At 42.1% G+C, this 15,797-nt stretch overlaps 1 long non-coding RNA gene across 2 annotated transcripts in view; it reads left to right on the plus strand.

Annotated features, from left to right (window-relative positions):
* Positions 1-15,797, plus strand: part of LOC121861038 — a 43,944-nt gene that overhangs the window by 19,641 nt on the left and 8,506 nt on the right. For both annotated transcript variants that reach the window (XR_006087970.1, XR_006087971.1), the window contains exons 2-3: positions 1,783-1,847; positions 9,784-10,579. This is a non-coding gene — a long non-coding RNA (uncharacterized LOC121861038). The remainder of the gene's footprint in view (positions 1-1,782; positions 1,848-9,783; positions 10,580-15,797) is intronic.

Consider the following 15,797-nt stretch of genomic DNA (forward strand, 5'->3'; position numbering starts at 1 on the left):
TCTCTAACCTATTATAACCTCTCCTAAACTAATTTATATAACCTAAGGTAACCTAATATACATGTCATAACCTAACGTAACCTAACCTAACCTCACCTCTTCCTCGCCACTGATGGGCTCGGTTGCCACTGGGCGGTCGGTCACCTCTGTTACGCACGCACTGTTGGCAAGTACTGGGTATGAATTGGCTCCTGAGTTGATCTGTACCTGTCCCAGTGTTGGTCAAGTCTGCTACATATAGTACAGGTGCAATAATTCCCATGCTGAAACAGTATCATAAAGTTGGTTAAGTTAGGATAGTTTACGTTAGGTTTGTCATGGAACCGCAGTTACAGTCAATTACATATGTTGACAAAATAATACAACTGACACACGCAGAAGAGAAATTAGTAGAAAATAAGACTTTAAATATTCTACCTAAGGCGTCTCAGTATTGTCGTAGAACTGTGGCATCTCTCGTTAACGTGAGAAAAAGGCAGTAACTTGGGGGAAGGGAGTCGCACCTGGCGTCTGTGAAGTGGCACCTGGTGGCCATCGGGCGTATTGCTGGGCCAACGTAAACAAACATTGCCCGCTACTCTATACACCCGTCACGTCACATCTCCCCCGGTGGACGCGTTCAGGGTCGTTTAGTGTACCGCTAGGTTAGGTTAGGGCTGGCTTGCTTCTGTGTTTTTTCTTTCAGTAGTAGTGTCTGAAGTACCTCTTTGTGACTCATTATAACAAAATAACTCTTTGTTGGTAATTTCAGTCTCTCACCTCAGACTACCGTGGATGTTGACCCAGAGAGTACAAGCCTCCAACTCTCACTAGATTACTCTTTTATGTCTAATGATCCTCTCAACACGTCGTTAGCTGTAGGGTATTGAGTCTCAATATGACCTTTAAGATGTTAGGTGAGGGTTTGACTGTTTTACTGACTGTTTGTGAGGTGTGGTATACAATTGACTGGTTTTAGTGTGTGTGATTCGTAAACTGACTGGTGGGTGTTAAGTCTTGTGAATATTTGACTGGGGTGTGTGAGACTAACTGGTGATGGACAGAGGTAGCATAGTGTGTGTGTGTGTGTGTGTGTGTGTGTGTGAGAGAGAGAGAGAGAGAGAGAGAGAGAGAGAGCGACAAACGATCAGTGGTAGGGAGTGTGTTAATATTGTCACCATTCCGTCACGCAAGTGGTCGTGCCAGCAAGAGACGGAAGCTGACTGTCTCCAACCCAGAATATTTTTTTTATGCATACAGAGAGAGAGAGAGAGATAGTGTGTGTGTGTGTGAGGGCAAACTTTTTCGGAGTGAGGGTTGTAAACTCTTGGAACAATCTACCAGAGTGTTGTGACGGCACCGAGTGTGAGCTCTTTCAAGAGAAGACTTGACCAACACTGGAGCGGGTTCAGGTACATTCAGGAGCCGGTGCATGCCCAGTATTTGCCAACAGTGCGTGACAGAGACGTGACCGATCGCCCGGGCGGCTAGCGAGCCGACCTTTTGGTGAAGAATATAAAGGAAAAGAGACGTGACCGATCGCCCAAGCGGCTAACAAGCCGATCAGTGGCGAAGAGGATAAAAGTAAAGTAAAAAGTAATGCCCAGAATGACTGCCGTGTTGACTCTAGCCTAACCATGATCACCCCCTACCTACCCCCTCACTAACCAAACAACCCCCCTAACTATCTCCCCCCCCTATGTTTACGTATCACACCCTTTCGACATTGCATGAGGAGAGGGGGGGGGCGTGTATAGTTAAGGCTATAGTACAAGTTGATACATAGATTTGTTTTCCTTTCAGATTCACTGTGCTGGTGGTGTGTCGTCTGCCTACAGTACCACCCACCATCATAGCTCTAGGCTTCTGTAAGTACACTGTTGTTCTTCTTTTTGGGGGTTGTGTTGTGTGGTGAGGTGGGGTGGGGCAGGGTGTGGTAGAGTAGGGTGGTGCTGTGTGGTGGGGTGGTGCGATGTCATGGGGTGGGGCACTGCTGTTCTCGGTCCTAATGACATATTTTAGCAATTATCTTACCCTAGTGTGATGTTTAGGTCACACACACACACACACACACACACACACACACACACACACCATACAGGTTGTACAAATAATAAAAGAAGAAACTGGAGAGGTATAATAATTAATACGAGTAATAACAACAGTAGTAGTAGCAGGAATAATAATAAGACTAGGTGAGAGGCTGTCAGTCACCATTTGGCTGTCACCCAGTCTTACATCACCTAAATGACTCACCTATCACCTGTAATTTGGCTCACATGTGACTACTGAGGTCACATTACTGGTTGGCGTCAAACCTTTCCTTCTGACGTCATGCCCCAATTGATTACGTCACCTCCCTGCTGCCATCCATCCTTCCTGTATGAGTCAGTTTATAGCACTGTTTTCCCTCAACCCTGGAAATAAAAGCTGAATGCAACATAGACACAAGTAAATCATCGTGTCAAACATAACATTTAAGTACTGCATCAATAAGGTAATGCACTTATTTTATGTACGTTCATCACCTGAAATCCCACTGTAAAAGAAGATAAAACAGAAAACTATAAACTATATTGTATTTCTGTTCCCTTCGGCAGGTTACAGTCTAAATATACAGTGCTTCTGTTGTTTTTCTTCTGCCGTTGGAGCTGGGAGGAGCATGGAGCTCAAGGGAAAACGGGCTACTAGTCGACCTTAAAATAATAATCAGGCGATTTATCCACAAACAAACGTTGCCACTGACTTCCAGTTTTGAAATGTAAACAAAGTTTTATCGAAGTTATACATTGTTCACGAATCTATAGATAATATCATGACTAATTTGTCGGAACGTCAGATGTGTGTTTATTTACAAATAGATGTTAGAAATTGACAGCTATGTGTGAATCGGCAAATCTCTTTTTCATGTTTTTATTTTATATTTCTTTTGGTTTTGTGTAATTTTTGTTACGTGTTAGTTTCAATTATTTCATTTATATGTACATATAAAATAAAAATTATATATATAATTGTAGGTGTCCAGAGAAATGTTACTATGTACTGTATATGGTGGTGGCGGTGTGTGGCAACGGGTATGTTTGGTGGGCTGGGCAACGCGTGGCGTGAGCTGGCAGTGGCTGCTCCCCCACTCTCCTAACTCACCATGGAGTCCGCTAACTTTTCTTACAATTTCAACTATAAATATCATTTTTTCACTCATGTAACAAACAGTGTGGTGATCGCAGTGGCAGAGAGTGATGTTGGGAATCCTCAAGTAACAGAGATGTTGCACAGGATCACGTCGTGGGATGTGAGACTACTTGAGAAGGCTACAATGGTAACATTCTTGACATGTGGCAGAGTTACCTACAAGGAGGGTGGTGTTGCTGTCCACGAGGAGGCTCGAGACCCCACCAGGCAACCTAACTATCGAGTTTATATCCGGGAAGACGACGTGTGGTCAGTGTTCTCTCTAGACAAAGAAATTTTTGCTGAGGGAGACGGTTTACACTTGTATGCAGTGCTGAACGTTGGTCTTGAGGGCTGGTGTGTACTGGCGAGTGACTTCCACACTGTGTTTCATGTTCTGAAGAACCATGGAATGTCAGCTGAGCATCTGATGGGACAAGACACCTGTGATCATACGTGTTTACACCGCCAGGACAACCTGGTCCCGCGGGTTCGACCAGCCTTACTCCGTCACCCAATTCGCTTGCGCCACCCGAGGCACATAAAAAGTTTACGGTTAGGTATGCAGACACTGAATGTGGTGGCACTAGCTGTTGCACCGTTTAATGAAGATGCTGAAATAATGCTCAACTCTCTGATCGTATTCTACCTTGGTCACTGTGACACAGACACAAATAACTGTGTGGAACAGTGCCTAGTAGCTGGCTTTGACCTAACACACCGAAAACATCGGGCAATAGGACAAAACTCCTGTGGGGGTGGTGCTCTCGTAGTGGTCCACGATGAGCAGGACTGGAGGGGCTTCCTGACAGCTATTTCCCCACTGCTGAGGACCTACGACCAGTCCAATAAGAATGCTTTCTTGAGAATTTTCACACACATAAACCCCGTTAATTGGGAGGAAGCAGCAACCATCATTTCTGAAAGAGTTTCTCTCCGGGACCTGGCCTTCAACCGTGTGTCTCAGTTACCCATAGAGTACTTGGAGCGATATGCCCCTCACCAGCTGTGTAGGAAAGTAAGGTACACACAGAATATCATCCCTTGGAACAGATTCTCTAAACGTGAGCCGGAGGATGTAACATAAACGTTATTTAAAGAGCGAAGTATGTCATGCTCTGTTGATACTGTGTGGGAGAGGCTGTGGGACATCTTACCTTTGTTTTAGTGTACCAGGTAACTCCCCAGCACTGATAATGAGATGCAATAATTATCCAGATATCACCATCACTTGCCTTTTATACATGTTTGTCACACTAACCGAATTGGTGCAGAAATTAATATACCAGTATTACACTTTTGAAGAAGATAAAAAGATTTGTTCAACTGTATTTTATCATGACATTGTTGGCAAATTAGTGTTAGGAACCTGAAATCCGAAAACCATCTTATAAAACTAAATTACTTACACGTGAAATTGTCAAGTTTTTTATAAGTATCTTTCCACTTTAAAAATATGTGAATATGATTTACTAATATTTTAAATTTGTATCGAGAATTCAACTTCGGACTACATATACATAAGATTCGATTTGATGTGAATTTATGTAGTAAAGATTCATACATTACAAGCATACATGTATACTTAATTACCATACACTAAGGATGACAAAAATGAATATTGAAATTAATGTAAACTTCCATATTATTCAAGTTTGTTTATTGTTATTAGTTTATTTTCGGATTTCAGGAAGACTTAGTGAATGACACTTGATAAATGCAGGTAATTCAAACTCCTTAAAATAGACAGAAAAAAACTTATTGATTTCTATGATTTAGTTACTTGATTATATATACACTATATACATTTTATTATATATATTACCCAGTGTTGGTATTTGATAATTGAAATATATATTATAGTCCTATATTATATGAATTTAAGGCTTATGTTTATACAGAATATTCACCCTTGAGACCAACCATAACATTTATATACAGGCGATTGAATTTTACAGTGCCTTTCCAAGTCTCAGTGGAAAGTCTTGCTGGCTGTTGAATGGTGCAGTATAACCTACAGCAATGATCTAAGTCTTGTTTAACTCACTGGTGCTTATTAGTGAGAGTGTATTAGTTGTACAGTATAGTTTATTGATGTAATTTTTTTTAGGGAAGTTCTATGAGAGGAAAGTGCCTGTATTGTGTTGTATTGTGTTGTATCAATTCAGAACTTGAGGAAAAAAATTATGTCTCTCTCTCTCTCTCTCTCTCTCTCTCTCTCTCTCTCTCTCTCTCTCTCTCTCTCAAGAATTATTCAACTTTAAAATCACCACAACTATATACAGGTACTTGGTCTTGATAATGTACTCTTAAACTAAATATATATTCTAACAATTACAGTACCATAAATTACCAGAAGAATACTATTAAAAATAATATAAATATATGAAATATTCCCAGATGTGGTTTAAGTGAAGGGATCAAATATTTATCAACAGTTTTAATATATTTCCATCTGTCTCGGTCAATACTAGGGTGAAATATATCCGGGGGGGTAGAGTAAAATCTTTCCCACACCACCATTATATGCTTAAGATATTAGATTTATAATATATTTCACTACTAGATTTACAGTATATTTCACTACTATGATATATTACGGATGTTAGATTTATTAATATGTAAAATAAACTAAAAATAATTCTCCAAGTTTAGTTTTTCTGGTAACAATCAACTTTTAGAATTTATTGTACAAACTTTGGTGATTGGTTCCTTATTTCTCTACGATGACAGAATACATGGGCAAATATATACATATGTTATACACTTAAATATACATGCATTTTATAGGTAGATGTACACAGAATTCATACAGTTTAGTATATAAATTTTTCAATCTTTTATAAACGAGTGTGTTTGTACGTGAGACTGCCCTCTTTTTAACGGACTATATAGAGATGAAAGTCCGTTATGTGGAGGTTTTACTGTATGTTTAACTAATCCTTCACAATCCACTATTAACGACCACCTGATACAAACGGACACCAACTTTGATTACATAGAAGTTAATGAAGAATAAAGGAAGTTTGTATTTGAAGTTAATTTAGACTTAATCTCTGCTCATTTAACTTCAGCCACAAACTGTATTTTGAGATAAGTAATTTTTTTGTACCATTTTGTATCTCCAGTTCTGTATTTTGTAATGTATTTTGATTTATTAACATTATTTGAGTTAGTGCCCTGTTGTATTGATTCTATATACTGTATGTGATTTGTATATAAATTGTTTGTGAAGTAACTTAGTAATGAATAGCTAAAATAGATAAGTTTTTTTACATTGTATTTTTTTTAGAATTAGTTATACAGTAGCTCCATTTATGAGTCATACAGTGTTTACAAGTACTGTACAATGATGCAAATGTATTTTCATTATAAATACACTTTATGATATTATTACTCTGTCGTTTTTGTACCATACTATGTTGAGTTAGTGTGGATTGGTTTAATAATGGTGATGAACCTGTTTTAATGAAGATAAAGTTGGGTTTTAATACCATAGTGACGTAGTGAGAGGGTATAACACTAACCTAGCCTAACTTAACCTAACCTAACTTAACTTAAAGATGTAAGTAAACAAGTCAAAGTAGGGTGTAAGTCTCAGCTCCTATGAATTTTGACCTTGTGAAGTGTAAACAGAGAAGGTGGAGGGGGTGGGGCGGGCCGGGGCGGGGCGGGGCGGGGCGGGTGAGTTAGCTGATCTCTGGGTGTTGATACTCAGCAGCTGTTGTCTTGGGCGCCTGACACCTGTTGACACATATCACAGGTCTTATTGTGGATGGTGATGGGAGTGTGCGATGGTGGCAGGGATGGTGGTAGGGTGGCAGGGATGGTGGTAGGGTGGCAGAGATGGTGGTAGAAGGGGCAGGGGTGGTGGTGATAGGAGGATCAGGGGTATTGGGTTGGTGATAGAGGGGTATAAGGATGTCCGGATGGGGCCATGCTGGTAGTAGGGGTGTGGTGGTGGTGGTGGTGGTGTGGTAGGGGTGTGGTGATTGATGTAGGGATGGTGGTAGGAGTGTACAGGCGGAAAAAAGGAATCATTATATCACATAAACATAACCTGGGTTAGGTTAGGTTTGGTTAGATTAGGTCAGGCCTGGTTAAGGTTAGATTTGGTTAGATTAGGTTAGTTTTGGTTAGACATATAAACATAAACATTTCTAGCCACACACACACACACACACACACACACACACTATATGTCTTATTTGTGTCACTTATGTCACTTGTATATTATTTGTAATTCGTAACCCATTCCCCAAATATGTAACTGTATATTTTCAGCCTTCTGGCTGCCAAGCTCTTTCAATAAACCGTTAATTATTATTATTATTATTATTATTACACACACACACACACACACACACACACGCTCAGTCAACTTCCCAGAAATTCATATTTGGTGATGTGAGAACGTAGGTATACCTGAGTCTGTCCAGTCCTCTTATGGTTAGTTTTCTCCGTAAATGTTGACGTTAAGAGGAACTGAAATACCTCACCTTAATCCACGAAACAGATTAGTCAACCAAGATGGCGTCAAAATTATCCTGAGACTCTACCGTAAGTCTGTTCTGTGATTCACTCTTACAGGAAAATGTAATATTGAATCACCTGAAGATTATACATCCAAGCTTATTTAACTTAATGATTGAACACCTTAACGCTACCTGGAGAGGGTTTGGTTAGGTTAAGATTAGATATAGCGTTTGGTTAGGTTAGTGTTCGGTTGACTTGGGTTAATTTAGGATAGATTAGCATTAGGTTGGGTAAGGTTAGATTAGATTAGGTTAGGTCTGCGTTAGGTTACGTTAGACTAGCATTAGGTTGGGTCAGGTTAGATTAGATTAGGTTAGGTCTGCGTTAGGTTACGTTAGACTAGCGTTAGGTTGGGTAAGGTTAGATTAGCGTTGGGTTAGGTTTGGTTAGATTGGGTTTGAGGAGTTAGGGTAATTTCAGAAGGTCAGAAGGGCAACGGCGCCACTGAGAAGCTGAGGATCGTCACAGTACTAATCTGGGCCAGCTGTCACTAACACCCGGGCGGGGGTAGTGGGCGGCCGGGGTGGTGGTGGCGTGTGTAGTAGATGGGGGTACCGTGGGTAGTAAATGGGTAACGGGGGTGGCGTGGGTAGTAGATGGGTGACGAGGTTGGTAGATGGGGGTGAAGAGGTGTGTTGGGTGGTGGGGGAAGGAGGCATAAGGTGAGAGCGGATGTGTGGGTGGCAGGCAGGCAGGCAGGCAGGTATAGGTAGGTGGGTGGCGCGTGCTTAGAATAATAGCAACTGTGTGGGTGGCAGGTAGGAGGATCATTAACAGGTGTACCGAACCAGGAAGTTTAATTATCAAGGTTCAGTACCACAGGTGTATACAAGTCCAGGTATACAATAATTCCCACCTGTTAACAGAATCATACGATGGTCTTAATTGGAAGTATGTATGCAAAACTACGCCTTATTTGTATTATGTGTTGTGTTGTAGCTTAAACTCAGTTCAGTCAGAGGAGAAAAATGGTCACACGTTTCGAATTTTAGAAACCAATAAACTCTAAAACTTAAGCTCTAATGGGTCTATCAGATTAAGTGGCAAGTGAAATGCTAATACAGACGTTTGATATTCCGAGTCGTGGTTGATGTTTTTCAGGAGGCGGCTGAGGGGACGTGTCCTACCAAAGACAGCCTGGGTTTATCTCTGGTCCGGCGACGTGCTGCTGACACCGAGGAATTTGATTAGCAAAACCCAATGATATTCAACTTATTTGTGTAATTTTGCTATCGTTACCTCTATTAATTTATTATTATTAGTAGTAATAGTTGTTGTTGTAGTAGTAGTAATAAAATGGCGGCGAAGGTGTGGCTATTGGAGGAGGCTGGAGGCCATGTTAAAATAAAAGTAGTAGTAGTAGTAGCAGGACTTCTAACACATCCAACGAAGCACGTGTGGACGTCAGTGCTCGAGGATTCTGGACGCGGGGACAGCGAGACTTCTTTGACATAAGGATTTTCGATCCCATGGCCGCATGTCTCCGTAACTTAGCTCTCGATGCTGCACACAGGAGGACGAGAATGACAAGAGCAGGGCATATGGGAAGAGAATTCGGAATGTTGATCAGGGCAGCTTCACTCCTCTGGTGTTCACAACCTCTGGTGGGATGGGACCAAGTGCAAAATGTTTTTATGCCAGACTCGCGGAGGTGTTAACTGAACAGAAGCAGCAGCCCAGAAGTTACGTTACAGCCTGGTTGAGATGTCGACTGTCCTTCTCTCTCCTTAGGTCCGCATTGTTTGTCTTGGGGGAACGAGAGCATCGGATTCAAAGCCGACAACAGTCGAAGATATTGACTGTGAGGCAGCAGTCACTGAATGCCGCATAGATCTGCGGCTCAACTAACTCAACACAGCTATGGTAGCTACTTATGTATTAGGATATTTAATTTTAAGGGAATAAAATGACGGCGAAGGTGTGACTATTGAGGGAGGCTGGAGGCCACGTTTAAAGAAAGAAACGAGTAGTAGTAGTAGTTTATAGCAATCGATTTATTCTGTTGTTTCAGATAAGATTATAAATACATGTATGAAGCTTGTAAACACTCTTTTATATTTATGTATATTTAATTTCGTCTCCTCGTATCTTTCCCAGGGTGGCGAGCGCTGGTAAGAATCACTCGCTCGATGCTATAAGAACAGCCACGAGCCGTAGTCGTGGCACCAGTGGCTGGACCTCAAGAGAAGGGGGGTGAGGTGTCTGGATAACCCACATGGGATCCACATGAAGAAGGACTCTGGAAGTTCAAGGATCTCTATAAGCTTAAACACTCTCACAAGCTGAAGGACTCCCATAAGCTGAGGAACTACCACAAGCTGAAAGATCCCCATAGGCTACAGGAACTTCCCATGAGCTGAAGAGCTTCCCAGTAGTTGAGTGTGAAGGACGGCCAACAGACTCAGGCAGAGAAGACCACAGGAACATCACTGCTTCTACACTCGGATATATCGTGTGTGTGTTGTGTAGTGATGGATGATAAGATAAGCATAGGTTATTAAACCAGAAAGATAGATAAGATAAATTAAGTAATATGTGATAAGATAGATAAAGAAAAGGAGTTTTGTGTGACAATATTATGCCTGAGGACTTCACTGCTGAAGTAGAGGTCCCATTAGCAGTGATCGGAACTGACTGTGCCATCACCCATTCCCTCAGTGCCATCAGTGCCCTGCCTTAGTGCCATCAGTGCCCTGCCTTAGTGCCACCAGTGCCATCCGTCCCTATTCAGTGTCACTAGTGTCCTACCCTAGTGCCAGCAGCCGCCATAAGGCACTATGTCGTCAAAGGGGGAGCGCATCTTGTCACAGATCCAGGCGATGCAGTGCCACGTGACACAGCTACGTCAGGAGGCCAGCATAACGCGTATCCCTGTCAGCCAAGCGTGTCACGAGTGAGTATACTGTGGCATGTAGTGTAGTGCCATGAGTACTCTGTGTCATGTAGTGTAGTGTCACGAGTACCCTGTGTCATGTAGTGCCATGAGTACTCTGTGTCATGTAGTGTAGTGTCACGAGTACCCTGTGTCATGTAGTGCCATGTGTACTCTGTGTCATGTAGTGTAGTGTCACGAGTACCCTGTGTCATGTAGTGCCATGTGTACTCTGTGTCATGTAGTGTAGTGTCACGAGTACCCTGTGTCATGTAGTGCCATGTGTACTCTGTGTCATGTAGTGTCATAGACAAAAATTCACGTGTGTTAAAAAGGTGTATTAGGGAGATGTGTTAAGGTGATGTGTTAGGCAGGTGTTTTATCTCCCTAACACACCTGAATGTCTTACATACACACACACACACACACACACACACACACACACACACACACCAGGACCTACTTTTAATAGATGATATAGTAATGAGTCACGAACCCTTAAGAACCCCTATATAATGACTCATGAACCCCCTGTGAACCCCTATATAACGACTCATGAACCCTTGTGAACCCTGTTATTACGACTCATGAACACCTGTCAACCCCTTTATCGTGGACCGCACTGCGACATCAAAACTACTCTTGTGTTAAATTCACGTGACTTACCACTATTGTTTATTCCCCCCCCCCCCCAATAACATCGGGTCTGTGTGAATTATTGGGACCAGTAATTATCAGCTACAGAACCCGGACGTAATTGAATTATTAATTAAGTCGGGGAATTTTCTATTATTGAATTATTAGAAGAATTATATGATTAGTGATTTATAGTAGTATGAATTATCTTAGACGGAAAATATTATGTTAGATGTATAGAGAATTTGTTTGTAATGGAATTATTTGATTTAACATAGAAGGTAATTATATAGGAATTATCCCAAAAGTAAATTATTTAAATAAGAACTTTGTGGAAGGTAATTATCAAAGAATTATTTTATTTCGATTATCCGGTTGTTGAATTATCCGTGTATGAATTTACCTGATGGCAACTATGAGGAAAACAACAATAATTAAACATATAATAATCTGAGAATAATTATTTTGATAATTGGTTATTGTAGGGCTTACGGATCATAGTATTAAAAAATAATTACAATTCAATAATCCTGTTTTGCGATAAATAATTCAGTTGAAAGTAATCCAGGAAATTAGCATAAATTACCTGAGCTAAATTGACCCGCATAATAATTATCCTCATAATAATTACAAGGGTTAAGTAATTAAGATTATATAAATTATTTAATGGCCTTTTTATATAAATTATCATACCCTGGCAGCCTGACTCAAAACAAATGGAGGAAAATGCTAAACACACAAGTCGTTATTCTGGAAAATATTTATGATAAAAATAAACTTTCAATCACAGTCATGATGTATAAAACCCCTCTTTACCTCTCCACCAATGAGGGTCGTTGTTGATAATGACGTCGTGCTTGCAGCTCACTTCCTCTCAACCAATGGGAATAAGTGTTGATATGACGTCACGGGTGCAGCCTAGCGGAAGTTAAGAATAGACGTAAGTAACACGGCGCGGGCATGGCTAGAAACATTTTATTTTCGTTATAGATGTACATTATTACGTCACAGATAATACATAGCTCTTGTGGAAATAAATCACCAGCTTTAAATGACTTACGGTCGAGTTTATAACGAATATTTATCGTCGTCAGCTTTCTAGGCGATTGGGGCGGTTAGTCAACAAAGTCATTCCCCAGTTACTCAGTGTTTACAAGTAGTTTTTTTTTTGGTTATGTATGTAAAAGTTCTTAAATGTACTGTATAATTTTTTCCCAGTGTTGGTCTAGCCAGAACTTAAAGGAGGTGACTTTTTTATGGTTGTTACAATATTTTCCTATATTGCTTTAGGATTATGAGAATGGTATTAATTATGATGTGCTACAGTTAATTGAACTGATAATTAATTTGACGATTTTATAATGTATTACGACGTAAATTGGTGTTTGTTCTGTTCGTTAATGAGGATGGTAGAACACACACACACACACGAGTAACCGAGAAGTCAATCAATCAACCACAACAGGAAAAAAAATAACCATCCCTCACCTATACACCACATCCATCAGTGAGGTCAGGAAAGACACACGCAGTAAGTCGAATAACCTCGCCCTCCTAGAGACTATACCAGATGTTTAAATACAGATAACAGACACACTTGAGTTATATAGCTCGTCTGTGGGTGTTGTGGGTCGTGTCAGTGTTCAGTGGAGTGTTTACATTCATCAGCTGACTAACATAAACAAAACATGTGGACGGGACATTATTACGCTGTATAGGTTTTATGTTCTCGTGTAAAGTTGAGATGTTCGACTACCAGATGTGTTTATGTGTGTGTATTGTGTTGTGTTGTAGTGTGTGTGTGTGTGTGTGTGTGTGTGTGTGTGTGTGTGTGTGTGTGTGTGTGTGTGTATCTTCTCTCAACAGGTGTACGAGCCTTCCTCTGGTATAATCAAATCTCTGTACAGTGTGTTGTTGCCTTGAGAGATAGAAGGCCAGGTATACCCATTACCTATCGCTCTCTGAAGTCTCCATTACGAGTTGTTCCTCACTCTCCAAACATCGTCCTCGGCAGTAGTATACGAGGTGGTTAGAGGGATAGTGGGGGGGAAGTAAAAGCGGACTTAACCCAGCTGTATCCTCTCTCTCTCTCTCTCTCTCTCTCTCTCTCCTCTCTCTCTCTCTTGCCATCCTCTTTCTTCTTATTCTTCTCCTCTCCCGATTATTTCCCCTTTTTCTTTCTCCTCCACCTCCCCACCCCTCCTCCTCAAACCTCTTTCTTCAGGACTAGAGGAACCCCGACCTCAGACCCTTCCCCCACACACTAAATCACAAGATCCTCCCACATCCCAGGCAGTCCCGCCCTCCCCCCACTAAGGTCTCTTCTTTTGCAAGTCTCGACTCACCCCCCCTTTAAGTCTCGGCCTAACACCCCAAGTCTCGGCCTAACACCCCCCACAAGTCTTGGCCTAGCACCCCCCCTCTGAAGTCGGCCCTACTTACCCCCCTTATCAGTGATAGGTGCTGATAATAACGTCACGAGAGCCACCCTAATACTTGATGCCCTATAATTATAACCTCATTTATAGGATCCTGACACAGCCTAACACCTAGACACTTGGCTTGGCTCAGGGATTGGTTGAAGCGCCCCAGGCAACCTTATACGAGAAACAGATACATTATGATAATTTTTTTTGGGGGGTGAAGGATTACGTTACTATGTTTTATGCCTCCTTCTCCTCTCTCTCTCTCCTTCCCTCCTTCTTTCCTTACCTCTTTTAGGCCTCTCATGTGGTATGGGGGTCGAAGAACGGGGGGCACGTTCACTACTACCCATACGCTCACCCCGACCCGGTTCTCTCTCTCTCTCTCTCTCTCTCTCTCTCTCTCTCTCTCTCTCTCTCTCTCTCTCTCTCTCTCTCTCTCTCTCTTCTTGCTTCCCTCCTGTTTATCTTACCTTCCCTCCCTTCTCCTTTTCCTTCTTTTCCCTCCTCTTCCTTTCTTTCTTTTCCCTTCTCTCTGTCCCTCCTTCCTGCCTCCCCCTCCTCTGACCTACCACCTGGGTCATGTGTCACGGAATAGGTCACTTATCATTCCTGGTACCATAGTTTTGTTGTTATTATTATTATTATTATTATTATTATTATTATTATTATGGTACCCCACAACAAGTAGACTTTCCTTCGTGTGAGTTCTAATATTATTTGAGCACTACAGCTACACAGACAGACAGACAGACAGACATTACAACGTATAGACAGAGTGACCTCCCTGTCTGCCAGTCGGTCGTTTAGAAAGGGCGTTGACCTTTTTGACTAAACCCTCCTCCCCTCCTCCCCTCCTCCCCTCCTCCCTCCTCCCCTCCTCCGCCTCCCCTCCTCCCGCCTCCCCTCCCGTCTTACCTTCCTCTTCCTTCCCTCTCCCGTCCCCACCTTTCTTCCCTTCTCTTTACCCTCCTTTCTCCTCTTCTTTCCCCTCCATTCTCCCCATCTCCCCCCTTTCTTCCCCCTGCCCCCTTACTCCGTTACCTCTAGGGGGCCGGGACGTGGGGTCAGGCAGGGGAGGGGGCTTCATCAACTGGTGGACTAGACGTGCTTCATCGATCATGTCTCGAGATGATGACACACACACGCACACATACACACGCACATACATACATACGTACATACATACATACATACATACATTGACCATAGTTCTCAAAGGGTTAAACTATAAACCTTAAAGGGTTAATTAAATGGTGTTTAGACACGGTGGCGTTGGTTGTCCTCCCAGGTACTAATTACAAAAATTTTACCTGTAGAGAGAGAGAGAGAGAGAGAGAGAGAGAGAGAGAGAGAGAGATACCTTTGATAAGTTAACTGGGATGAGCTTGGGTGGTGGGCGGTGTAAGAGAGGATGATGGGTTAGGTGGGCGGAGGGTGGGTTAGGTGGGCGGGGTGGGGTGGGTACGGACGGTAGGGTATGTTTATGACCTGGGTATTATTTTGGTGCCTCTGTTTACCTCCCATGACGCCCCCACTCAACATCGTGCCGCCCACCCTCTACACAACATCGTGCCGCCCACCCTCTACACAACCTTGTGCCGCCCACCCTCTACACAACCTCGTGCCGCCCCACTCTCATTCAACCTCTTATACCACCCATTTCCACCCAATCCTGTGCCACCCACCAACTCCCACCCATGCTACCAACTCTTAACCCAGCTTCATCCCACCCATATTAAATAGTTAAATTAAATAAACGAAATATATAAAATTATGAGTAAGTTTAATTCAGATTCGAACGCCACGTAAAAATGTCAACAAACTCCTGAAGGTGACGACCTGAGGAAGAGTAACTCAGAAGTGTTTCCTTGACACATATGAGAGATAAAGAAAGTGGTGAGAGAGAGAGAGAGAGTACTTAAGATAGACAGTTATTGTTTTTCATTTCGTGAGAGAGAGAGTAACATCTAAAGATTAACGCCACAATCAGACCACCATCAGTATAGTGGCGTTTGTATTCAGGTCATGTTGGCGCCCTCATATGCAGCGCGGTGGACCCTTTAAGTCATTACACCATTATAATGTAATGTGACATGACACTTCATATAACATGACCGATTTTTTTTCCTAGGAGTAACCGAGTGAGTTACTGTATGACATGACAGGTGTTTGACATG

This window comes from Homarus americanus, unplaced genomic scaffold (genome assembly GCF_018991925.1).
Source record: "Homarus americanus isolate GMGI-L3 unplaced genomic scaffold, GMGI_Hamer_2.0 scaffold52806, whole genome shotgun sequence".
Classification (NCBI taxonomy): domain Eukaryota; kingdom Metazoa; phylum Arthropoda; class Malacostraca; order Decapoda; family Nephropidae; genus Homarus; species Homarus americanus.